At 40.2% G+C, this 26,550-nt stretch overlaps 1 protein-coding gene across 3 annotated transcripts in view; it reads right to left on the minus strand.

Moving 5' to 3' along the window:
• The window catches only part of EXOC4 (exocyst complex component 4), an 815,814-nt gene that overhangs the window by 655,424 nt on the left and 133,840 nt on the right, over nucleotides 1-26,550 (minus strand). The gene's annotated exons all lie outside the window — the stretch shown is intronic.

Below are 26,550 nucleotides of genomic sequence, written 5' to 3' on the forward strand. Positions count from 1 at the left end.
AATGTTGTGTTAGTTTCTGCTGTATAACTATGTGAATCAGCTATACGTATACATATATCCCCATAACCCCTCTCTCTTGAGTCTCCCTCCTACCCTCCCTATTCCACCCCTCTAGGTGGTCACAAAGCACTGAGCTGATCTCCCTGTGCTACGCGGCTGCTTCCCACTAGCTATTTTACATTTAGTAGTGTATATATGTCAGTGCCACTCTCTCATGTCGGCCCAGCTTACCCTTCCCCCTCCCTGTGTCCTCAAGTCCATTATCTACATCTGCGTCTTTATTCGTGTCTTGCCACTAGGTTCATCAGAACCATTTTTTGTTTATATTCCATATATGTGTGTTAACATAGGGTATTTGTTGTTCTCTGACTTATTTCACTCTGTATGACAGGCTCTAGGTCCATCCACCTCACTACAAATAACTCAATTTTGTTTCTTTTTATGGCTGAGTAATATTCCATTGTATATATGTGCCACATCTTCTTTATCCATACATCTGTCAATGGACACTTAGGTTGCCACCACATCCTGGCTATTGTAAACAGTGCTGCAGTGAACATTGTGGTACATGTCTCTTTTTGAATTATGGTTTTCTTAGGGTATATGCCCAGTAGTGGGATTGCTGGGTCATATGGTAGTCCTATTTTTAGTTTTTTAAGGAACCTCCATAATGTTCTCCATAGTGGCTGTATCAGTTTACATTCCCACCAACAGTGCAAGAGGCTTTCCGTTTCTCCACACCCTCTCCAGCATTTATTCTTTGTAGATTTTCTGAGGATGGCCATTCTGACTGGTGTGAGGTGATACCTCATTACAGTTTTGGTTTGCATTTCTCTAATGATTAGTGATGTTGAGCATCCTTTCATCTGTTTGTTGGCAATCGGTATATCTTCTTTAGAGAAACGTCTATTTAGGTCTTCTGCCCATTTTTGGATTGGGTTGTTTGTTTTTTTGATATTAAGCTGCATGCGCTGCTTGTAAATTTTGGAGATTAACCCTTTGTCAGCTGCTTCATTTGCAAATATTTTCTCCCACTCTGAGGGTTGTCTTTTCGTCTTGTTTATGGTTTCCTTTGCTGTGCAAAAGCTTTGAAGTTTCAGTAGGTCCCATTTGTTTATTTTTGTTTTATTTCCATTTCTCTAGCAGGTGGGTCAAAAAGGATCTTGCTGTGATTTATGCCCTAGACTGTTCTGCCTATATTTTCCTCTAAGAGTTTTATAGTGTCTGGTCTTACATTTAGGTCTTTAATCCATTTTGAGTTTATTTTTGTGTATGGTGTTAGGGAGTGTTCTAATCTCATACTTCTACATGTACCTGTCCAGTTTTCCCAGCACCACTTATTGAAGAGGCTGTCTTTTCTCCACTGTATATTCTTGCCTCCTTTATCAAAGGTAAGGTGTCCATATGTGCGTGGGTTTATCTCTGGGTTTTCTATCCTGTTCCATTGATCTATCTTTCTGTTTTTGTGCCAGTACCATACTGTCTTGCTTACTGTAGCTTTGTAGTATAGTCTGATGTCAGGGAGCCTGATTCCTCCAGCTCCATTTTTCGTTCTCAAGATTGCTTTGGCTATTCGGGGTCTTTTGTGTTTCCATATAAATTGTGAAATTTTTTGTTCTAGTTCTGTGAAAAATGCATTGGTAGTTTGATAGCGACTGCATTGAATCTGTAGATTGCTTTGGGTAGTAGAGTCATTTTCACAATGTTGATTCTTCCAATCCAAGAACATGGTATACCTCTCCATCTGTTTGTATCATCTTTAAGGAATTCTCAAGTTTATTTCTAATGATATCACAAACTATTAAAGACAGTGCTTTAATAGGTAAAGTGATTCAATGAGGATCTACAATCTATAGATGGCTGAAAGATGCTTTGACTTCCTTATGTTCGGTTAATACTTAATAAACTATTTAAGGCCCTTTTCTTTGTGTCCAGAAATGACTTTATAGATGTAAGACATGAAGTTTAACTGTTTTTTATAAAAGAGGATACAAGTTTACACTAATATACACACATTCATTTGCCAAGTTCCTTTTGATATAAAAGATGGATATCTTTAAGATGGCTGACCATAACTTATTCACACAGATAAGTAATTTATGATCTATAGCCAAAATAAAAAACAAAGTCAACTGACCCAAAGATAGCTAGTATTTATAACTTCAGCCTCTTAAGATCATAGCCCCATTCAATGTAATACCAGTCCCAAACTTTAGTAAAACAGGATGAGAGATGTTGACCCAGCACAATTTAAATAATCTAGAGCTACAGACGCTAATGTAGGTTTCAAACAATAAATTTTAGTACCATCTTTAGGGGACTTTTTTTTTTTATTGGAGTATAATTGCTTTACAATGTTGTGTTAGTTTCTGCTGTACAATGGAGTGAATCAGCTATATGTATACACATATCCCCTCCCTCTTGGACCTCCCCCCGCCCAACCCACCCATCTAAGTCATCACAGAGCACCGAGCTGAGCTCCCTGTGCTATACAGCAGGTTCCCACTAGCTGTTTTACACATGGTAGTGTATTTATGTCAAACCTAACCTCCCTTTTGGGGACTTTTGATGTACCTATCCAAAAAAATACAAAATAAGACAGTTGACAGATCCCCACATATGCACAATGTGAAACACGTATAGAGCCACATGCAGAGAAGAAATTCACACAAGTACAGACATACATTCATCACTCTTAAGGCGTTTTTGACAACCCTAAGCAAAACTCTAATTTCCCTAATATAATGCTTTTTTCTCTAATACAATGCTTTCTTCTCTGCCTCCTCTGATATCCGATAAGATAAAAGTCCTGATAAGAAGAGCATGAGCTACCTTGAAACACATGCCCAACACCTTACGATGATTCCTGCAGGCTAGCTGTATGGTGCTCATGGATATAAAGCCATTTAAAAAGTACACTCACTGTGTACTGGCTCGGCAGGACGGGCTGTCTGGAGGTAAGGAAGAAATAAGAAGGTGATAAGCAGGCAGGCCCAGGTAAAATATCATTTCATTTCTTAGCCCCGAAAAGAGCCTCCCTGCAAATCTATATGCTTAGTCTCTATGTCTGTATTTGTAAAACAAGGCAAATGACTCTGAATATTCTCTTAAGAAAATCATACAGATAGATTAATTAACAATGATGCAGAACCAGGAAAAGGCAAAATTCTTTTAAAATGTTAACTGACATCACGTTTAGCGGCAAGTGAGGTCCAATAATTTCTAGTTCTTTCCTTCAATTCCCCACTCTAACCCTGTAAGGCTAACTAAGCCAGAGCTATGAAGAGCCAAGTCACATTTCCAACACTTATCAAGCTGGCCAAAGGTAACATTCTTCAGAATACCAGATCCCTGGGGTAATTAAAACATAGAGAAAAGAAAGGAGGAATTAAATGAATGACCGCAGCCTGCTAAATGAATAAGGCTGAAAAAGGCTAGTTGGTGATAGATATGTTCCATGGTAAGAAAAGTTGCCCAGGGGTCAGGATGAGGATAGAAGAAAGCACACCCACTACTCTGAGCTAGTGATCTCGAAAGGTAATAGTGGAAATGCTCGGAAAAGCCAAAGCAAATCAACTCCTCTGGCCATTTCTGGAAACATTTTGAACATAAACAAAGAAATGTAGCCTCCAGCACCTTCTGCCTCTCAGAGCTGGTGACACTCCACATGACTGCTTTGAGAAGACGGGGTAAGCACTGTGCTGAGATGCAGCACGGAGCACAGACGTTACATGCATCTCTCCCCTCGTGTGTGCAGCAGGCAGGTTCTGCACAGGGAATGAATTAAGTGAGAGTAAACCACATACTCCTAAAATTCTGGTATTTTTAGGCCATCAAAATGGTAGCTCTGTAGCAGGAAAACAAAACCTCAATAAAGTGGCAATAAAGCTTGATCGTCCTGTTATTGTATTTTAGCTAAACACTTATAAATTTGCTAGTTGATTGTACAATCCCTGATGAGCAATGCAGAGGCACAGCCTGTGAGTAAGAAGGACAATGATTTATCGATATACTAACCTACAGGGAGGTTTATCTGATTTTGATTACACTTCTCTTTTTATGCAGTCACTCAAAATAGCTCCAGCAACAGAACACTGTCTACATAAGACGGTCCCAACACAGGCTACGTATGGTGCTTCAGAAAGGGCTTTTGGTCTTATAAATAAAGTGTTAAATATTAAAATATGCAAAGGTAAATAAGAAGAAGCATTGATACCTGTTTGACCACCTCCTCCTAACCCCACAGTCCCAGAACCCATGGCTAGTGTCACCATTCTATGAAAACATATAGAATTCACAAATGGTAGACCAAAAAGAATATAGGAAGCAATCTAACATAATAGCAGACTATTTAGACTTTGGTGTCAGACTGATTTAGGTTCAAACCCAGTTCTTGCCACTTGTCAGCCAGGCAGTAAAACTTGGACAGAACATTGAAACGTAGGTAAAATGAGATCATCACAGAGCTTAGAACAAACGAAACCTTAAGTAAGGAATGCCACCACTACACCACCACCACCTACATCATCACCATCAACACCTCTACCATTACCACACCAACTCCATCATCACTACCAATACCTACATCATAACTGCATAATTACTGAGAAGACGAAAACAAATTAAATGAAACCAAATATACATTTAGAAATCAATTATTAAGAGTAATCAAACATCCTACTCAACTCACTTAGTAGGATTATTGCTAAAACTGGACTCAGTAAAGAGAAACACAGAAGCCCGGGGTCAAAGCCTAGTCAAGAAGAGGGGTAGAGGAACCGAACTAAAGTTTGGTCTAGGAGAAAGTCTTTGTCAAATCCAAGGGTAAACAATCCCAGAGTGAGGGCAAGAGTAGTTGTCCTAATAAAGAACTTGAGGCTTACTGCACACACTCTGGGACACGCATATTGGCAGCAATGGACTGTTCCCTCTCTTTCCGTGTCCAAGTTCAAAATTATAATACCATGTTACATTCCTATGACATATGACATTTAATGAACCATGGATACATTCATTTTTATCAATTGATAACTGTCAATTGATAAATGGCTGTTGCCTAAATGAAGACTTCCTTTACAAGCAGATACAAAACTAATTTAAAGTGAACTATGAAAACTGTATTTTATTTATATGCTAGAATTCTAATAATAGGTTTCCTTCTCTGAAGCTCCTTCTAGCTATAAAAACTTCACCCTTTGTACTTTACCAATATAGCAAAGAAACTACAGGAGGCGAAAAGAATCAAAAGAAATTTCAAGAAATACATACCCTCTTTTTACCACTAAATTAAAAATACAATCCTAGAAAACATTAAGGGTAAAACCATGTTTTTAATGTTTTAAAGTAAGAGAGACCCGGGACTTCCCTGGCGGTTCAATGGTTAAGACTCCATGCTTCCACTGCAGGGAGCCCAGGTTCAATCCCTGGTCAGGATCCTACATACTGCACAATGCGGCCAAAAAAAAGAGAGAGAGACCCAACAGGTAATATAATGGACACAAATTTAGTTATATTAGTCCACAATGCTCAAAAATTACTAAGCATTGGAACATGTGCCATAAATACAAAAATAAGTATTTTTCAAACCATGATCTTGTTGGGGTTCTGTGGAGGTACTTGCCCTGTAGCTCATGGAGGCATTACAGATCATGCAAGAAAATAGCATGGGATTTGGAATCAATCTCTCCTGGGGTCAAGTTTACTTTTTCCCCTGGGTAGCCATGGGACTTTGTGTACATTACTCTCAGCTTCAGTTTCTTCATCTGTGATGTAGGAATAAAAGGAGATGACGCACATCAAAGAGCTTTGCAAGCAGTAAATCACTATTCAGGTATTACCTATACTGAGAACACCAAAGCAGACTCACTTTCGAGATGTTTTTCTAAGTCTTGACATGTTTTGTCTTTAAGATAATATGTATCTCGCTTACGACCTCAGCATCTTTCTCTTTAATATGTATCTTGCCTACAACCTCAGCATCTAACACAGTGTCTTGCCCACAGCAGGCACACAAATATTTGCTAAGGTGAGGTGGATGGATTGGTGGGTAGACAGATGGATGGATGCAGTTTCTCTTTTGCTTGCTCAAAATTTATAATCCTATTACCACCTTAGGGTGGTGCATTTGTCCCAAAAGGCAAACAAAAATCACATTCAGAAAACAGGAGATTGTAATATTAACATTTATTAGTAATACTTATATTATTTTACCATGATCTGAATAAAGAAACCACAAAAAGGAGGAAGAATCTTATTTTTTGCATTTTCCACAACCTCTCTATACCTTCTCAAATATGTGTTATTGGTCTTATGATTATTATTCCAGATCTTTTCCCTCTTCCTTCATGTTTAATACAGGTCACGGGCTATATACTAACATAAAATTATAAATTTTCTTGACATTTGTTCTACATACCTCATTAGAACTTTACTACCAAATCAGCATTGTATGATGTTTATAAACAAAGTTTCCATAGACTCAAAAACATCGTAAATTCTGCCTTAGACAAAATAAAGATACAATACCTAACTTCTGACTTCTTCACTCAGTCTCTTATTCAATAAATATTTCTATGCTCCAGGCACTAAGAATATAGCTGTGAATCTTTTCAACTAATGACGCGGGGAATACTGGATATCCACAAGCAAAAGAATGAAGTTAAACCCTTACCTAACACCATATACAAAAATTAATGCAAACTAGATTAAAGACCTAAATGTATAAACCTAAAACTATAAACCTTTTAGAAGAAAACACAGGGCAAAAGTTTTACCACATTGGATTTAGCAATTTAGCATTCTTGCACATGACACCAAAAGCACAGGCAGCAATAGGCAAACTGGACTTCATGAAAACTTGAAAAGTATGTGTGTCAAAAAACAATTATCAATGGAGTAAATAGGCAACCAAGGAAAGGGAGAAAATATCTGCAAATCATCTATCTGATAAGGGATTAATATTCAGAATATATGGAGAACTCCTAAAGCTCAAAAACAAAACAACAAACCACCTGATTCAAAAATGGGCAAAGGACTTGAATAGTTATTTCTCCAAAAAAGATACACAAATAGTCAATAATATTGCACATGAAAAGATGCTCAACATCACTGATCATTAGGGAAATGGAAATGATATACCACCTCACACTTGTTAGGATGGCTACTATTAACACACACACACACTCACACACAAACACACACAGAGGACAAAACAAGTGTTGGCAAGGATGTGGAGACATTGAAACTCTTACACACTGTCCAGGGGAATGTAAAATGGTACAGCCACTGTGCCAAAACGTTAAAAATAGAAATTACTGTATGAGCCAGCAATTCCACTTCTAGGTATATACTCAAAAGAATTAAAAGCAGGGTCTCAAAGAGGTATTTATACACTCATGTTCAGAGCAGCATTATTCACAACAGTGAAAACATGGAAGCAATCCAAGTGTCCACTGACAGATGAATGGATAAGCAAAATGCAGTACATGCATACAATGGAATAATATTAAGCCATAAAAAGGAAGGGAATTTTGATATATGTTACATCATGGATGAACCTTGAATACATTATGCTAAGTGAAATAAACCAATCACAAATACTATATGATTTCACTTATATGAGGTACTTAGAGCATTCAGAATTAGAGAAAGAAAGCAGAATGATGGTTTTCAAGGGCTGTGGGGAGGGGGGAATACGGAGTTATTGTTTAATGAGTACAGAGTTTCAGTTTTACAAGGGTTATCGAGATAGATGGTGGTAATGGTTTCACAATATTTTGAATGTATTTAATACCACTGAATTGTACACTTAAAAATGGTTAAGATGATATATTTTACGTTATATGTATTTTGCCACAATTTAAAAAAACTGAAACAAAAATATATAGCTGAACAGGAAAGTACACAGGGCTTTAGAGAAGTCCACAACAGAGGTACGTAATCCTTCTTTGGAGGTCCCAGAAAGGTTGACATCAAAATTGAGAAATGAAAGATAAATGATAGTTACCCAGAGAAGGAAAGCTGAGGAAAAGTATCTTAGGCAGAGGGTAAGTTAAGGGCGAAAGTTTCGGGGCAGGAAAGAATAGGACCCCATCAAAGAACTCAAGTGAGATGTAAAAGCTGTCAAGGCCAAACTCAAGGAAGGCCTTATAAGCCACGCCAAGGAGCCTGGACTTAATCTTCAGAGTTGGGACATTAAGGAACATAAAATGAGAGTAAATCAGACTAGAAGATCAGTTTACAGAATGGTACAGTGACCTGGGGCTAGTAAATGCCGCCCTGACCTAAAGCTGTAGACTTGCAGTGAGAGAGAAATTAGAGGGTTTCAGAGATGTGAATCGGGTGGAATTATTAAACTTTAGTGATCAATGTAGGATGTTTTTAAAAGATGTGGAGCATCTGGGATGGTAATATTCAGAAGTCACTAAGGTGGAGAACATAGCTGGCTTAGCACCTAGCACTGAGTTAAGCAAAGACACAGGACTCAATAAATGTTGGCATCACCATAATGGCCAGTCACTACCATAGGCCAAATTCATTTCTACTCATGTGGACAACCCACAGAGAAGTTCAGAGCTTGAGTTCTCGGTCAAATGTGATGTCCAGCCAGCAGTCCTTCCATAAATGCAGTGGGATCACAGGAATTAGGGGAAAAGGATACTGAAGAGGCAGGAGTAGTGACCACAGTTCTTTACAGACTTTAAACAGCTCCCAATCTCTCAATATGAAATGCTAAAGGATGACATGCATGTGGTTCCCATGAATAAAAAGATTTCTCCCTTTCTTTCAAGAAATATTAGTGTCTTGCCACTCAAAAAGTGTGGTCCACACAGCACTGCCATCACCCGAGAGCATGTTAGAAATGTAAATTATCTAGCCCCACCACAGAACTACTGAATAAAAGTCTACATTTAAAGAAGATCAACAGGTGATTTATATGCATGAAAGCTTGAGAAGCACTGAATTAGGGATCTGTCCACAACTCACCTCCCTAAAGCTAAAATAAACATATCAGCCTTGCTGCCCCCATAACTGAAGGAGTTACTCAACAACAGCCTTCACATTTTGCAGCTTACAAAGCAGTACACACTGGTATTTAATGACAATTAGCACGAGTCAGAAAGTAACTACAGGGTATATGCAGGATTGCTGGGTTGTATGGTAGTTCTATTTTTAGTTTTATAAGGAACCTCCATACTGTTCTCCATAGTGGCTGTATCAATTTACATTCCCACCAACAGTGCAAGAGAGTTCCCTTTTCTCCACACCCTCTCCAGCATTTATTCCTTGTAGACTTTTTGATGCTGGCCATTCTGACCGGTATGAGGTGATACCTCATTGTAGTTTTGGTTTGCATTTCTCTAATGATTAGTGATGTTGAGCATCCTTTCATGTGTTTGTTGGCAATCTGTATATCTTCTTTGGAGAAATGTCTATTTAGGTCTTCTACCCATATAGCTGATTCACTCTGTTATACAGCAGAAACTAACACACCACTGTAAAGCAATTATACTCCAATAAAGATGTTAAAAAAGGACTTCCCTGGCGGCACAGTGGTTAAGAATCTGCCTGCCAATGCAAGGGACACAGGTTCGAGCCCTGGTCCAGGAAGATCCCACATGCCACGGAGCAACTAAGCCCATGTGTCACAACTACTGAGCTTATGCTCTAGAGCCCACGAGCCACAACTACTGAGGCCCACGCACCTAGAACCTGTGCTCTGCAACAAGAGAAGCCACCGCAATGAGAAGCCCACGCACCGCAATTAAGAGTAGCCCCCGCTCGCCGCAACTAGAGAGAGCCCGTGCACAGCAACAAAGACCCGATGCAGCCAAAATATAAATAAATAAATAAATAAAATTTATTTTAAAAAAAGATGTTAAAAAAAAGTAACTACAGGATTTCCTGCATTCAGTAGGCCAGAATACTTAGGCAAAACTAATATAATTATGATTTCTTCTTGTTTTAAATACTTTCCAGAGAAAAAATTCATTTCCACTACACATGTATTAGGAAGAACAATAGATAATTTACATTCTTATAACTCAACCCCAGTTTCCTAGTTTCCCAAAGGGCTATGCAAAGTCCTTAATTATATGCTAGTCTGGAACAACTATTTCATTAGCTAATTTTCTGCCCACCCCCTCTTGTCAGGTGAAACTGTTACCACAGCTCTCAGTGGAGGCACAGTTACTGTGTTTTGGATAGTGATTTGCCTTAAAAGGGGTAATTAATATTCCTGTTCCAAAATAAACACCACATCTATTAACAATAATGTATTCAGGAATAGATTAAAAGGTTGAAGAAGCTAAACTTACATCAAAATTTAGACCAAAAAAAAAAATCACTGTATACACTATTTAATACCTTGTTATTTTAAAAAAAATCTTCAATTAAAAAGATTCGCACCGATGATTTATCCTCTAATTACTAAAGAACACAAAACACTGTCCATCTATGACAGACCAAATTTTACGGTAGCTAAAATCACTGAGAGGTTAAAAAACTGACTGAATGGACAGAGAAGAAAACAGATACTTCCCTGTATTTGGATCAATATTAATACAAAAGCCACTACGAAGAGGCTCCATCTCTTCAGACGTGCACTTGGCACCAAGGAACAATATCGTAAACAAACAGCAGTGTTAACTGGGATTCTTAGGCACGTCCTAGAGTGGTGTGAAAAGTCATGGCAACAATTCCAGTTGGTTAAAAGAACTTGAAAGACATTTTTATAACTTGTACTGCTCCCTGCACAACCTGGTGAAGAGTTTCAGAACCTGACTTCAGCCATGAACCTCTGGCTACAAAGAGCTCAAGTCACCAGGCCGAGGTCTCACACTTTTCATTTTCTCTGTCCTGTTTTCATGTATGTTTTAATTCCTGCATCTGTTCTTCCTTCCTTCTTTCTTATTCCCCTAGCACACAATTCATGTTCCAGAATACCCACTGATCTACCAATCTGTATACCCCATCTATCTCTATGCTCATCCTCTCATTATCTAGTTTTATTAACCCATCATGTTAACACAAAACAGGAACAAGACGGGTGATGGAAAGAAAGGAGGGCCCGAGACAAACCTTAGATAGTTGTTATGGCCAACAAGCACTAAAACTAGGAGAAAGAGGTCAAGAGAACTTCCTCAGAGAGATCTGGCTTTGGTTGCTAAAATGATGAAGTGAAAAGCCATGAACTAGACTCAGTGCTCTGACATTGACATGCTGCCGTAAACAAGGAAAGCAAAAATTCCTAAGAAAAAAATGGAGAGAACATTGTTAAACCTCAATCTCCAGTCAGTACTGTGACTCCTCAACAATAGATTACATACAAATATTAGAAATTTATTAAAGGGCTGCCCCAGTTTAACTAATGCCAAGTGAGCAGAGGGGCAGAGTGAGCAACCCATCAAACCTAGTAAAGAGATGTATCAATAGTAGGTGATCGGTAAGTATCTAAGAAAATCTAAAGTCTCTATTCTTTAGGTCCAAGATCTTCAAGTAGCTGGATTTACAAATTGCAGGACTAAGCCTACTCCAAGGTCTCATCATGTCATGTCTGATCAACCCTAACAGCCGTCTAACTGCTTCTCCTGCCTCCAGTCTCCCCATTTTTCTCCAGGCTGCTCGCATGTCTTTAGTGCCACTAACCGCTGCCCCTACAGCCCCAACTGTCTTGAATGTACGCTCAAAATGCATATAAAAGCACTATTATGCCTAACACAAAAATGATATTCAGTAAGTGTCCGTTACTACGAATCCTTAGCTGACATTCAAGATCCTCAAAAATCTGGCCCCTACTCACCTCTTTGAACGATGACTACGCCCTTATAGGAATCATCTACTGCAAACAAAGGGGGATACTGACTCACTGTAACCAGCAATGCCACACGCAAGATATCTCTATTTTCCCTGCTTGGAATATACGCCACTCTACCCTCCTGCTTTTTCCGTCTCTTCACTCACTCCTACTCTACTGTACAAGCTCTCTATCCTTAGGAGCAGTCCGGCTCTAATCCCACCTCTAAAAGGGCCCAACTTCACTCCTGGGATGTCCAAGAGCTTATTTTCTCTACACCACACGTGTGCTGTGCATCTTTCTGTGAATATTAAGCGCTACTTTAAACTGGTGAGATAAAATTTCTGGAACGTATAAAGATGAGTTTCATAACTGAAGCAACATCTCAGCATGAAAACTCATTGTGCCCAAAATTCCAACTATACTGATCTTTATGTCTCTAGGTTGTAAGACAGAATCTTGCCCTCAAATGAACAAGTAATGAGAGAGCTTCAGAGTCCCTGACAGTGTCTTATTTCTTGACCTCAGTGTTGATTACATGGGTATGCCTAGTTTGTAAAAACATGTGAAAAATATACACTTATGACATGTATATTCTTGTATTTATAAAAAATACAAAATAAGCAGGTGGAGAAGGTGAAAGAAGATTAAAAGAGAAAAACCTAAGATATATAATCTGTACAAAGGAAATAAATTCATTCTCAAATATTGGTCTGGCAGCCATGTCAGTAGTCCCAGGCACCTAGTTATCTCCAAGGGTATTTAAGAATGCTTACCTTTAGTGGTTTAAAAGCTATTAATCACTTTTACCCTTTTAACAAGGTGTAGCTCAGCTGAAATAAAAACTATAAACTAAAAATGTCAACATTTCAAAGGATAATACCCTCATAATTTATAGAAATACCAAGAGGACCAGCTAATTACATGAATAAAGCACTTTGGAAATGTAAATGGTCTACAAATTCTAAATGATGATGATAATGACGGTTGAGTTATCTGTATTTTTACCCTTACAAATGTAATTTAAAAATAATAAGCACTTACATACCGCTTTACATTCTCTAATCAGCTTAGAGATACTAATCAAGCCACAGGTCATCCTCTGAAATACATGCAAATAATTCCATACAGAGAAAATGTAAGCGAAGTCACTAAGTTAGGCTCACACTGAAAGGAACTAAAGGGAATCCAGTTCTCTTTGGTCCCTAGGACTTCAGTTGAGAAGGTGGAACATGAGGAAATAAACAGAAGAGGACAACAAAAACTCAGCTTTGTTTTGCTTTTAGCTCCCTTTTTAATACTGGCTTCAAGAAAGAAAGCATTATTGCAGAATATGGGGAAAGGAAATGTTATTAAATGACGATCTGGCCCCACTATGTTTTAGTCCACATAGTGACTAAAGCACACATGTAAATAAAGCAAATGCGGAGTGAGTGTAAAATAAAGAAAAGGGTTCACATGCAAGTGTACAAGGTCACTGAGATGCGGGATCAAAAGCAACTGTCTGTAACCATACTAGGGAAATGCTGATACAACCCTATTTCCTAATAGGACCATGTACACACACGTACCCTTTCACTTATACTGGAGTCGACTGAAAATGGCACCCAAGCTTAACTATGAACTAAAGCAAGGAGATAGCTTGACCTATGTGAAATAAAACTTAACTGGGGAAGTTATAGCCCGTATGTACTTATGATATTCTGGTCCATCCATCTTGTAGAAGATTCCCAAGACTTTATGTGTGGGAGTTCTGGCCTGGAAGGTCTGCCTAATTGCCTCTACAAATATTTTTTTCAGATTACCACAAGCATATTAAGCTTACGTGGTAAGATACCATAATAAAGGGAAGGAGACAAAGCCATAAAGGTTTATATAATTTTTGAAAACAATGGAGACAATATATCATGGTGGTTAAGTGTTTAACTGGGATTAGACAAAGCTGAGTTTAAATCTCTGCATCACCACTTAATGGCTGGGCAAGTCACTTAGCCTCTTTAAATCTCACTTTTGCCACCTTGAGAGAAAGAATAATAATGGCATTATCAATGTGGGGATTAAATGGGATAATGTGTATAAACTATAAACATGTGGTAAATGCTCAATAAATGTCAACTGTAACTTATACACTTTTTCATTATTAATGGAGAAAATAGTTCAGAGGGAAGAGAATGGTGTATCTACACTAGAGGAATGGCAAGTACAAATGCTCAGAGGTAAAAGAGGATGAATTATGAATATTGAAAGACAAGTGAAGATGGCAGTGTGGGAAGATGCCAAGTTAGCATCTCCCCACAACTAGGGCACCTGTCGGCCGCTGGTGGGGAACCCTAATGCCCAAGGTGACAGGAGGAACCCCCAAGGGAACTGGTAGGACGTGGGGGGACAGAGGGAGGAGGAGAAGTGGACGCCAGACAGGATTGGTGCCTCGGAGGCCGGGGATATCAAGAGAGGCAAGCGGGAGAGACCCTCAGGGAAGAGGGGGAGAGGAGCGGGGGCGACTGCCTGGCCCACATGGGCGAGCGAGCCTGCTGAGCTCCCAGGCCGGTACCCCCCCCCAAAGGGTTCTGGGAGCATAAGAGGGAGGCCAGGGAGATCAGGAGAGGCAGGCAAGAGGAGCCATCCGGAGGGAGCGGGAGAGGAACGGAGGGCAATTGCCCCACCCACCTAGGCACGGGGAGCCTGCTGAGCTCCCAGGCCGATCCCCTGCCCTCGAAGGCCCCCACCTCCTCCAGACTGTGTGGGTCCTTGAGGGCATAGGAGGGAGGCCAGGGAAACCAGGAGAGGCAGGGGGGAGGGGCCCTCCCGGAGCAGGAGAGGAGCAGAGGGCAACTGCCCCACCCACTCGGACCCAGGGGCAGGGGATATCAAAGAGAGGCAAGAGGGAGAGACCCTCAGGGAAGAGGGGGAGAGGAGCGGAGGGCAACTGCCTGGCCCACTTGGGCCAGGGAGTCTGTGGTTGGGGGAGCCTGCTGAGCTAGAAGGACAGTCCCCTGCCCTCCAAGGACCCCCCTCTCCCCAACCACATTGGTCCTGGGGGCATAGGAGGGAGGCCGGGGAGATCAGAAGAGGCAGGCAGGAGGGGGCCTCCAGGACCGGAAGACCAGGAGAGGAGAGGAAGGGGTTTCGCAGGCCCACTCGAGCCCTGAAGCCTGCTGGGCTCCCACCTGAGGTCCCCTGCCCACTGACACCAGGGGTAGGGGACACGCCTGGGTCCCTTCTGTTCCTTGAGCCTAAGCCCCACCCCTCGCAGCCCCCAGGGCCTTTTCCACCCCTGTGGATCCTAAACATAGGCCGCGCACACCACCCAAACCTCACCCTTGCTTAGGCCCGACCCTCCACAGCCAAGATCTTCCCCACAACCTTTCCTTTCTTTCCTTCTTTCTTTTTTTTTTCTTTTCCCTCCTCCTGTTTTTTACTACTGTGGTACTGATGTACCTTCCGGTTGTTGATTCATCTATAGTTTTATTTTTCTATTCTTTGTAACATATCTGTTTGTTTCCCACTCTAACTTTGTTTTTTACTTTGTTATTGTTCTCTATTTTTCCTCTTTTTCTTTGTTTTTTTTGCCACCCCACACAGCTTTCAGGATCTTGGTTCATGAGCTGGGGGTTGGGCTGAAGCTCCGGCAGTGGGAACATTGAGTCCAAACCACTGGACTAACAAGAGAACCTCAGACCCCAGGGAATATTCATCAGAGTGAGGTCTCAGGGAGATCCTCATCTCAGCACCAAGACCCAGCTATATCCAACAATTTAGAAACTCCAATGTTCGAAACCTCAGGCCAAACAACCAGTAAGACAGGAACACAATCCCACTAATTAAAAAAAAAAAAAAGACAGCAAAAAATGTCACAGATGTAGGAGCAAGGTAAAGACCTAATAGACCAAATAAATGAAGAGGAAATAGGTAACCTACCTGAAAAAGAATTCAGAGTAATGACAGTAAAGATGCTCCAGAATCTCAGAAATAGAGGAACTGATTGAGAAAACACAAGAAATGCTTAACAAGACCTAGAAGAACTAAAGAACAAACAGAGATGAACAACACAGTAACTGAAACGAAAAATACACTACAAGGAATCAATAACATAATAAACGAGGCAGAAAAACGAATAAGTGAGCTGGAAGACAGAATGGTGGAAATAACTGCCGAGAAGCAGAAAAAACACAAAAGAATGAAAAGAATCGAAGATAATCTCAGAGACCTCTGGTACAATACTAAATGCACCAACGTTAGAATTACAGGGGTCCCAGAAGAAGAAGAGAAAAAGAGGACACACGGGAAGATGGCGGAAGAGTAAGAGGCGGAGATTACCTTCCTCCCCAGATACATCAGAAATACATCTACACGTGGAACTGCTCCTATAGAACACCTACTGAACGCTGGCAGAAGACCTCAGACCTCCCAAAAGGCAAGAAACTCCCCACGTACCTGGGTAGGGCAAAAGAAAAAAGAATAAACAGAGACAAAAGAATAGGGACAGGACCTGCACCAGTGGGAGGGAACTGTGAAGGAGGAAAGGTTGCCACACACTAGGAAGCCCCTTCGCGGGCGGAGACTGTGAGTGGTGGAGGAGGGAAGCTTCGGAGCCGCGGAGAAGAGCACAACTACAGGGGTGCGGAGGGCAAAGCGGACAGATTCCCGAACGGAGAATCAGAGCCGACCGGCACTCACCAGCCCGAGAGGCTTGTCTGCTCACCCGCCGGGGCGGGCGGGGCTGGGAGCTGAGGCTCAGGCTTCAATGGGATCGCAGGGAGAGGACTGAGGTTGGCAGTGTGAACACAGCCTGAAGGGGGCTACTGCACCGCAGTTAGCCGGGAGGGAGTACGGGAAAAGGTCTGGAGCTGGGGAAGAGGCAAGAAACTTATTCTTCCCTCTTTGTTTCCTGCTGCGTGAGGAGAGGGGATAAAGAGCGCTGCTTAAAGGAGCTTCAGAGACTGGCGCGAGCTGTGGTTATCAGCACGGACCCCAGAGACGGGCATGAGACGCTAAGGCTGCTGCTGCCGCCACCAAGAAGCCTGTGAGCAAACACAGGTCACTCTCCACACCGCCCCTCCCAGGAGCCTGTGCAGCCGGCCACTGCCAGGGTCTCGTGATCCAGCGACAACTTCCCCGGGAGAATTCACGGCGCGCATCAGGCTGCTGCAACGTCACGCCGGCCTCTGCCGCCAAAGGCTCACCCACATCCGTACCCCTCCCTCCCCCCGGCCTGAGTGAGCCAGAATCCCCGAATCAGCGGCTCCTTTAACCCCATCCTGTCTGAGCGAAAAACGGACACACTCAGGCGACCTACACGCAGAGGCGGGGCCAAATCCAAACCTGAACCCCGGGAGCTAAACCTGAACCCCGGGAGCTAGGCGAACAAAGAAAGGGAAATCTCTCCCAGCAGCCTCAGAAGCAGCGGATTAAAGCTCCACAATCAACTTGATGTACCCTGCACCTGTGGAATACCTGAATAGACAACGAGTCATCCCAAATTGAGGAGGTGGTCTTTGGGAGTAAGATATATTATTTTTTCCCCTTTTCATCTTTTTCTGAGTCTGGGTGTGTATACGTCTGTGTGAGATTTTGTCTGTATAGCTTTGCTTTCACCATTTGTCCTAGGATTCTGTCCGTCCATTCTTTTTTCTTTTTATTTCTTTTACCTTTTAAAATTTTATTCATAATATTTTTTATTTTAATAACTTTATTTTATTTTATTCTCTTTCTTTCTTTCTCTGTATTTTTTCTTCCTTTTATTCTGAGCCGTGTGGATGAAAGTCTCTTGGCGCTCCAGCCCCGAGCCAGTGCTGTGCCTCTCAGGTGAGAGAGCCAACTTCAGGACACTGGTCCACAAGAGATCTCCGAGCTCCACGTAATATCAAACAGCGAAAATCTCCCAGAGATCTCCATCTCAACACCAACACCCAGCTTCATTCAACGACCAGAAAGCTACAGAGCTGGACACCCTATGCCAAACAACTAGCAAGACAGGAACACAGCCCCATCCAATAGCAGAGAGGCTGCCTAAAATCATAATAAGTCCACAGACACCCCAAAACACACCACCAGACGTGGATTTGCCCACCAGAAAGACAAGATCCAGCCTCATCCACCACAACACAGGCACTAGTCCCCTCCACAAAGAAGCCTACACAACCCACTGAACCAACCTTAGCCACTGGGGACAGACACCAAAAACAACAGGAACTACGAACCTGCAGCATGCAAAAAGGAGACCCCAAACACAGTAAGATAAGCAAAATGAGAAGACAGAGAAACACACAGCAGATGAAGGACCAAGGTAAAAACCCACCAGACCTAACAAATGAAGAGGAAATAGGCAGTCTACCTGAAAAAGAATTCAGAATAATGACAGTAAAGATGATCCAAAATCATGGAAATAGAATAGAGAAAATGCAAGAAACATTAAACAAGGACCTAGAAGAACTAAAGAGGAAACAAGCAATGATGAGCAACACAATAAATGAAATTAAAAATACTCTAGATGGGATCCATAGCAGAATAACTGAGGCAGAAGAACAGATAAGTGACCTGGAAGATAAAATAGTAGAGATAACTACTACAGAGCAGAATAAAGAAAAAAGAATGAAAAGAACTGAGGACAGTCTCAGAGACCTCTGGGACATTAAACACACCAACATGCAAGTTATAGGGGTCCCAGAAGAAGAGAAAAAGAAAGGGAGAAAATATTTGAAGAGATTATAGTTGAAAACTTCCCTAATATGGGAAAGGAAATAGCTAATCAACTCCAGGAAGCACAGAGAGTCCCATACAGGATAAATCTAAAGAGAAACATGACAAGACATATTAATCAAACTATTAAAAATTGAATACAAAGAAAACATATTAAAAGCAGCAAGGGAAAAACAATAAATAACACACAAGGGAAGCCCCATAAGCTTAACAGATATACAGACTGCCAAAAAACACATGAAAGAATGCTCAACATCATTAATTATTACAGAAATGCAAATCAAAACTACAATGAGATATCATCTAACACTGGTCTGAATGGCCATCTCAATAAATCTATAAACAATAAATGCTGGAGAGGGTGTGGAGAAAAGGGAACCTTCATACACTGTTGGTGGGAATGCAAATTGATACAGCCACGATGGAGAACAGTACGGAGGTTCATTAAAAAACTAAAAATAGAATTACCATACGACCCAGCAATCCCACACTGGGCATATACCCTGAGAAAACCATAATTCAGAAAGAGTCAGGTACCAAAATGTTCATTGCAGCTCTATTTACAATAGCCAGGACATGGAAGCAACCTAATTGTCCATCAACAGATGAATGGATAAAGAAGATGTGGCATATATATAGAATGGAATATTACTCAGCTATAAAAAGAAACGAAATAGAGTTATTTGTAGTGAGGTGGATGGACCTAGAGTCTGTCATACAGAGTGAAGTAAGTCAGAAAGAGAAAAACAAATACCGTATGCTAACACATATATATGGAATCTAAGAAAAAAAAGGTCATGAAGAACCTAGGCATAAGACGGGAATAAAGACACAGACCTACCAGAGAATGTACTTGAGGATATGGGGAGGGGAAAGGGTAAGCTGTGACAAAGTGAGAGAGTGGCATGGACATATATATACTACCAAACGTAAAATAGCTAGTGGGAAGCAGCCACATAGCACAGGGAGATCAGCTCAGTGGTTTGTGACCACCTAGAGGGGTGGGATAGGGAGGATGGGAGGGAGGGAGACACAAGAGGATAAGGGATAGTATGTATAACTGACCCACTTTGTTATAAAGCAGAAACTAACACACCATTGTAAAGCAATTATACTCCAATAAAGATGTTAAAAAAAAATGAATAGAGAAAGGTTGGAAAAAAAAAAAAAGAAGAAGAGAAAAAGAGAGGGTCTGAGAAAATATCTGAAGAGACTGTAGTCAAAAACTTCCCTAACATGTGAAAGGAAACAGTCACTCAAGTCCAGGAAACATAGCAAGTACCATACAGGATAAACCCCTGGAAAAACACACCAAGACACATATTAATCAAACTATCAAAAATTAAATACAAACAAAAAATATTAAAAGCAGCAAGGGAAAAACAAAAAATAACATATAAAGGAATCCCCATAAGGTTATCATCTGATTTTTCAGCAGAAACTACGCAGGCCAGAAGGGAGTGGCAGGATAGATATACTTAAAGGGATGAACGAGAAAAACCTACAACCAAGATTACTCTAACCAGAAAGGGTCTCTTTCAGATTCAGTGGAGAAATCAAAAGCTTTTCAAACAAGCAATAGCTAAGAGAATTCCGCACCACCAAACCAGCTTTACAACAAATGCTAAAGAAACTTCTCCAGGCAGGAAACACAAAAGAAGAAAAAGACCCACAAAAACAAACCCAAAACAATTAAGAAAATGGTAATAGGAACATACATATCAATAATAACCTTGAACGTAAATGGATTAAATGCCCCAACCAAAAGACAAAGACTGGATGAATGGATCAAAAACAAGACCCATGTATATGCTGTCTGCAAGAGACCCACTTCAGACCTAGGGAAACATACAGACTGAAAGGGGATGGAAATCAAAAGAAAGCTGGAGTAGCAATACTCATATCAGATAAAATAGACATTTAAAATAAAGACTGTTACAAGAGATAAGGAGGGACACTACATAATGATCAAAGGATCAATCCAAAAAGAAGATATAACAATTATACATGTCTATGCACCCAACATAGGAGGACCTCAATACATAAGGCAAATGCTAACAACCATGAAAAGAGAAATCAACAGTAACACAATAACAGTAGGGGACTTTAACACCTCACTTACACCAATGGACAGATCATCCAAATAGAAAATAAATAAGGAAACACAAGGTTTAAATGACACAATAGACCAGATAGATTTAATTGATATTTATAGAACATTCCACCCAAAAGTGGCAGAATACACCTTCTTCTCAAGTGCACATGGAACATTCTCCAGAACAGATCACATCTTGGGTCACAAATCAAGTCTCGGAAAATTTAAGAATATTGAAATCGTATAAAGCATCTTTTCTGACCACAACACTATGAGATTGGAAATCAACTACAGGAAAAAAACTGTAAAAAACACAAATATATGGAGGCTAGACAGTGCACTACTAAATAACCAAGAGATCACTGAAGAAATCAAAGAAGAAATTTTTAAAAAACATAGAAACAAATGACAATGAAAACACGACAACGCAAAACCTATGGGACGCAGCAAAAGCAGTTCTAAGAGGGAAGTTTAAAGCAATTCAATCTCACCTCAAGAAACAAGAAAAATCTCAAATAAACAATCTAACCCTACACTTAAAACAACTAGAGAAAGAAGAACAAAGAAAACCCGAAGTCAGTAGAAGGAAAGAAATCATAAAGATCAGAGCAGAAATAAATGAAATAGAAAAGAAGAAAACAATAGCAAAGATCAATAAAACTAAAAGCTGATTCTTTGAGAAGATAAACAAAATTGATAAACCTTTAGCCAGACTCATCAAGAAAAAAAGGGAGGATGCAAATCAATAAAATTAGGAATGAAAAAGAAGAAATCACAACTGACACCACAGAAATACAAAGGATTATGAGAGACTACTACAAACAACTATATGCCAATAAAATGGACAACCATGAAGAAATGGACAAATTCTTGGCAAGGTACAATTTTCCAAGACTGAACCAGAAAGAATTAGAAAATATAAACAGACCTAACACAAGTAACGAAATTGAAACTGTAATTAAAACTCTTCCAACAAACAAAAGTCCAGGACCAGATGGCTTCACAGGCGAATTCTATCAAACGTTTAGAGAAGCGCTAACACAAATTCTTCTCAAACTGTTCCAAAAACTTGCAGAGGGAGAAACTCCCAAATTCATTCTATGAAGTCACCATCACCCTGGTACCAAAACCAGAAAAAGATACCACAAAAAAAAGAGAATTACAGACCAATATCACTGATGAACATAGATGCAAAAATCCTGAAGAAAATACTAGCAAACAGAATCCAACAACACATTAAAAGGATCATACACCATGATCAAGTGGGATTTATCCCAGGGATGAAAGGATTCTTCAATATATGCAAATCAATCAATGTGATACACCACATTAATAAATTAAGGAATAAAAACCATATGATCACCGCAACAGATGCAGAATAAGCTTTTGACAAAATTCAACACCTATTTATACAAAAAACTCTCCAGAAAGTGGGCATAAAGGGAATCTACCTCAACAAAATAAAGGCCATATATGACAAACCCACAGCAAGCATCATACTCAATGGTGAAACACTGAAAGCATTTCCTCTAAGATCAGGAATAAGACAAGGAAGTCCACTCTCACCACTCTTATTCAACATAGTTTTGGAAGTCCTAACCATGGCAATCAGAGAAGAAAAAGAAATAAAAGGAATACAAACTGGAAAGGAAGAAGTAAAACTGTCACTGTTTGCAGTTGACATGATACTATACATAGAGAATCCTAAAGATGCCACCAGAAAACCACCAGAACTAATCAATGAATTTGGTAAGGTTGCAGGATACAAAATTAATGCACAGAAATATCTGGCATTCCTATACACCAACAATGAAAAATCAGAAAGAGAAATTAAGGAAACACTCCCATGTACCATTGCAACAAAAAGAATAAAATACCTAGGAATAAACCTGCCTAAGGAGGCAAAAGACTTGTACTCAGAAAACTATAAAACACTGATGAAAGAAATCAAAGATGACATAAACAGTCGGAGAGGTATACCATGTTCTTCAATTGCAAGAATCAATATTGTGAAAATGACTATGCTACCCGAAGCAATCCACAGACTCAATACAATCCCTATCAAACAACCAATGGCATTTTTCAGGTTTTTATTTTAAAGAAAAGGGCATGGCTCTTCATGGCATATGCTTTCCCATCTGTCTAGTCTTCTGATTAATGATCCCAGGAGATGAACAACACCTCTTCACATATACTGGAACGGTGTTTATATGCAGGTAGAAGAAAATTATAAGAGTATTTTATATTAAAAATGCAAGCTTTCTTTCAAGTGAGCATTTTAAATATCCCTATTTCACTTTAGGAATTTCACCTTTACCCTTCCACAAGTAAATGGATTTTTCATCATCTCCAACTGCTACCAGGTTTAAAAAAAAAAAAACGGTGAAAGTACTGCTCTTTGACCAGCAACAATAATATAAAGACTTGGTGACCATGGCAAAATTATACTAATTACTACCGTCTAGCTGGGCATCTTCAAATTGAGTCTCTCAGAAGACTTTACTACCATAAACTGACTCAATTATGGCCAATTTTAATTTCATATTCTTGTAGTTCCTTTTTTCCATTTTTTTCCTCTTGTAACTTCGCTGGTCTTTAAAAAGGGCACTGTCACCTTTGGTCAGATCTTTTTTAATGCTATATTTGTAACAATCTCTTGAAGCTTGAAATTAAAATTTCTTTTCCTACCAATTTAGTCCCTTCCCACTTGGCAAACATCTTTTTTGATTCTTGCATCTCTAATGGAGCTGAAAATTAATATCACTTTTTTGCTTAATTATTTGATTATGCAAAAGAATCATCAATGAAGTTAGCATGGTTCTTTCTGTATAGTAGCCCAGAGTTATCATAAAAGCCTTACCTTACATTTCTATAGCACCTCATCTCCCAGAGGACCACAGAACACTTCACAAACTACACTCAGAGGACACACCTCCACACTGCTCATTGGCAGCTGTCCGTAGGCGAAATGCATGCTCTGATTAACTAGCATTTACTCGAAAGAATACCATAATAGCAGCTTTAATGATTCTAAAGAAAGACTTAACACTCAAAGAGGGTAATTACACACAAAAGATATTACTGAAAGAAGTGGAGTTAATTTACAGCAAATGTGGTTCACTTATAGCAAGATATGAAAGAAAACCTTCTTAATAAGGATAAGAAAACCAAAATGAAAAATCAAACTGTAAAATCTTTTCTTCCAAAGAACTAAGGGCAGCTTTTGGATAGTTTTGGCTTAACCTACTATCAAATTTGTCACCATTCTTCCAAAAGTACTGTCACACCCACAATAAAAATGACGCCCATGAGCGAGCATCGTTATCTAGTAACAAAACCATGATAGTCTCCATTATTACCGGTTTCTCTTGCCAACATTATTTCATGCCCCTTACTTGGAACCCCAAGCTAATCTGTCTAACCAACAGAAACCCTGGGGATGATCCAGTGTAAGAGAGGATGAACTGGTCTCCTGGGAATGCAGCAGTCTTTCAAATCGTCACCGTAACAAAGTTTTATGAGCCCTTTGCTACGTGGCTTTTAAATCTACAAAGTTCATCACATTTAAAAAGCATTTAAAATGGAATCCCAAATCAACGGATATGTAACTGGGTCTAGCTACTACTCATTCATTCGAGAAATACTAATTAGCTGCATACTGCACGTAAGAAGCAGTGCCAGATTCTGAGGTGGGGCTGGGGTGGGGCCACAATTAATAAACAATAGTCCCATCCCTTCTCTCAAAAGGCTTAGAGACTAGGTGAGAAAAAGGAATTAAAAACTGAAGGTGGGAAAGCACTGTGAGAAACTGAATGACGTGTAGGAAGTGGTCTTCCAGAGGACTTTCATCTGATTGAGAAGGAAAGATGCAGATTCAGAAGAGAAAAGATATATTGGGTTGGCCAAAAAGTTCATTCAGGTTTTTTTGAGACTGTACAGGAAAACACAAATGAACTTTTTGGCCAACCCAATATAACTATGAGACATGTGGAATGAGTAGTAAAACAAGAAGAGCAGTGAATTTTTGAAAAGAAATGCTCAGTGAATGCTTCCAGAGGAGATAAGATAGAGCAGACTGGAGTATATTAGAGAAGGTATTCAGGGATGGCAGCAAAGACAGTGGGAAAGATGTGCAGTATCAACAAGTACTAGTGTGAGAAAGGACAGTGCCATATTTGGAGGACAAAGAGAAAAACTAATTTAATTAGGACACAGCATTTCTAAAGGAAGAGAGTAAACTAAACGGAAAAATAGGCTTTGTCCAAACTGTGGAAGCATTTGAATGACAAGGAAAAAAAAAAGCCTCATCCAACAACCTAATTAATACAGGGAAACACAGGCCATTTGTAATAAGCCTAAGTTTCAATTTGCATTTCCAATTTACTTCTTGGATTATACAATGCTGCTACTACGAAGCCTGGCACACACATCACCACCCTCCTTAAGGAGCAAGCTTTTCTTCAGGAGCCCTTAGTCATCCAAAATCTTGGAATTATCACATTTTTACAGGACAAAGGAAGAGTCCACAGTCACCTAGCCTGCTGAATATGCTTTTTCCTTATATGACAATCCTAGGAGGAACAGGAAGTATAGGACTGGTATTCACTCCTGCGGCTCTTCTACTCCCACAGCACCCCAGGGAGGCCACCTTGCAACCCTACCGGGTTATTAGGTGTCTTTGAAGACCACCACCATAATAATCCACACACACAGCAGCCCACTCTATCAAAAGTATCCGCCTTCGGTGAGGGACCCTACTGACCCTACTGGTGCTGTATCCCAAACAGAGGGGAGTAATTCTGTAAGATGAGGCTGGGTTGTTGCTGGGTCAACCACAGGGCAATGAATCTCCAGTTTAGCTTATGTCAATCAGCAGAGCATCTAAAATGTGCCTGGGTGGAGAAAAACAAGAGGTGGTTATTCCTTTCTGATCACAGCAGGTGAACAGATCATCAACCAGGGCCCAGAATCAGAGAAGAAAGAAAGAAAAAAGCCTGTGGGGATATTCACTCTATTTCCCGACTGATACACATTCAATTCTGTCAGGATCAAATGGCCAATGAAATTCAACCCCACTTTCCTAAGGGACTATTCCGTGACCCAACGGTTTTCACTGTAGAAATATTCCCTAACATTCCAGTTTACATTCTGTATTTCTTGATTTCTTTCTGCTGTGCTCATCTTACTATTGTGGAAAGTAAACCATCCCTTTATTTCATATTTGAATTTTTTAAAATTACTGTAAAGTCTCACCCCTCACTGGTCCCAAGTTTATCATCTGCATTTGAATTTTCACTTAAAAGCACCTGACCTACATTATCCATTTTGATTTCTGTATTCCTTTTCCCACTAGAGCAGACACTGCCATACTCGTTGATCACCTGGCAAAAACACGGTTGACAATAAACAAGTAGTTAATTTTACTTTGCAGCCCTTTTTGATGATCTGCTCTCTGTGAAAATGCTTGAGTAACCCCCCAAAAGTGCTCTGTATTAAACCAATGACAACTATTGAGGAGTCATAACTCCGAGTGACTAACTTTACAATGACGCTATTTCTTCAGTGTCATCCTATCTCTGAAAAGGTTAACATCTCTTTGCTTCCGTGCTTGTTCCTCAACAGGCCAGTTCTCCAAAATGCACTGAGACTTGCCTCATCTTGAGTCCTTCATCGCTGCAGATGCTCGGCTTCGGATTCCCACCCATTTGTCTTTCTTTCTGGTGTACACGTGCCTGACACTCAAGGCAACCCAGATGCTGCCTCACCAGAACAGGGGAGACAGGGATGATCAGCCCCAGCTCCATGAGGAGATGCTGTTTCGTGCAGCACAGCCAAAAATAGCGCTGGCCTTTTTCATTGCCATATCACGCTGCTAACACACAGCTAATGTGCTGTCATTTAGCACCCCCGTGAGACTGGCGACTGCGTGCTGAGCATCCGTCATCTGCTGTAGTTCACTGGG

The sequence above is a fragment of the Lagenorhynchus albirostris genome, chromosome 8 (assembly GCF_949774975.1).
Source record: "Lagenorhynchus albirostris chromosome 8, mLagAlb1.1, whole genome shotgun sequence".
In the NCBI taxonomy this organism is placed as follows: domain Eukaryota; kingdom Metazoa; phylum Chordata; class Mammalia; order Artiodactyla; family Delphinidae; genus Lagenorhynchus; species Lagenorhynchus albirostris.